The following is a 1,493-nucleotide window of genomic DNA, read 5'->3' as shown; positions in this document are numbered from 1 at the left end:
TTCTAATTTTCCTCATGGTTTCTTCTTTGATATTTTAGTTATTTAGAAGTGTGTTGTTTAAGCTCCATGTATTTGTGAATTTTCCAAATTTCTTTGTTATTTCTAATGTTATTCCATTGTGATCAGAGAACAGACTTTGTCCTATTTCAGTCTTTTTAAATTTGCTGAGGCTTGTTTTTGGCTTAATATATGGTCTGTCCTGGAGAACATTCCATGTGCACTTGCATGGAGTTTCTTTAGATGTCTGCTAGGTCCCATTGATGTAAATTATTTTTTAAATTAAATAAACAATTTTAATGCAGTCAGTAAGTCATCTTTCCCGTTACCCCCAAGAATCTCATCTCTTTCTCCTGCTGTAGGCATAGATGACTTTACTCCATTCTGTCTTCTCTGGACCCATGATAGAATTCCAGAATTTCTGGCAGCTTTTGTAGTTTAAGAAGTAAGTGGACCACCTCTCCCTGTCATAGTTATTTTCATCCCTACCTCTGGTAGAAACATCAGATTCCAACAAGCAAGGATTTGTGTCATGTTCTCTCAGCCTCCATGCTACCTTGGGCATCCTAACAGTTTTCTTACTCAGGTAGCTGCTTTGCCAGAACCCAGGCCATTTCCAGCTCCAAATACCTAAATTATTTTTTTAACATTAATAACTAGTTTTCTGGGGCACCTGGGTGGCTCAGTCAGTTAAGCGTCTGCCTTCAGCTCCTGTCATGATCCCAGAGTCCCAGGATGGAGCCCAACATTGGGCTCCTGCTCAGTGGGGAGTCTGCTTCTCTCTCTGCTGCTCTCCCTGTTTGTGATTTTTCCCTCTCTCTTTCTACCAAATAAATACATTTTAAAAATTAAAATTAGTTTTCTTTTTTGTTGCAAAATGTATACTAACTTATGTAACTTAATTTATTTAGCCATTCTCCTATTATTGTATATTCAGGGTATTTTCCAAAATAGAAACAAAACTTAAGTGAATATATTTTGTATTTGAATATTTCTGTACAGACCTGATTATTAATTTAGGATACATTCACCGAAGTGGCACACTTTTGTTACAGTATCTCAGCTTTTAAGCTTCTGATATATCTCATTAGATTGCCTTCCAAGAAGGTTTTGTCCATTTTCACTCCAACCATTAGTTCCAGAAAATTCAGGTTTCTCTGCATGCCCACTGACACTGGGTATTATTGCTTTTTTGGATCTTCTGCTCCATTCATTGTGGACATTTATCATTGTTACTGCCCTAGCATCCATTCTCTGATAACAGTACCTCTCATATCCTTTGGGAACCACACCTCCCAAACTCTCAATTTCAGTTTAAGGGGCCTGATATATTTCCCCACCTCCAGGCATGGGCAAATGACCACAGCCTAGCTCATTAGTGTCCTGTGCATACCTAGCAAAGAGCATGTGACCTTACCAGCCCAATGAGAACCAACCCCTGGACTTTTCCTGAAATATTGAACAAGAATTCTCTTCCCCCTTTAGTTTACTCAACT

At 38.4% G+C, this 1,493-nt stretch overlaps 1 pseudogene; it reads right to left on the bottom strand.

The window, feature by feature from the left end:
* Window positions 1–337: 337 nt before the first annotated feature.
* Window positions 338–562, bottom strand: LOC140618939 (coiled-coil-helix-coiled-coil-helix domain-containing protein 7 pseudogene; annotated as a pseudogene).
* Window positions 563–1,493: the final 931 nt, after the last annotated feature.

The sequence above is a fragment of the Canis lupus genome, chromosome 27 (assembly GCF_048164855.1).
Source record: "Canis lupus baileyi chromosome 27, mCanLup2.hap1, whole genome shotgun sequence".
NCBI classification, from domain to species: domain Eukaryota; kingdom Metazoa; phylum Chordata; class Mammalia; order Carnivora; family Canidae; genus Canis; species Canis lupus.
This window is presented reverse-complemented; position numbering and strand designations above follow the sequence as displayed.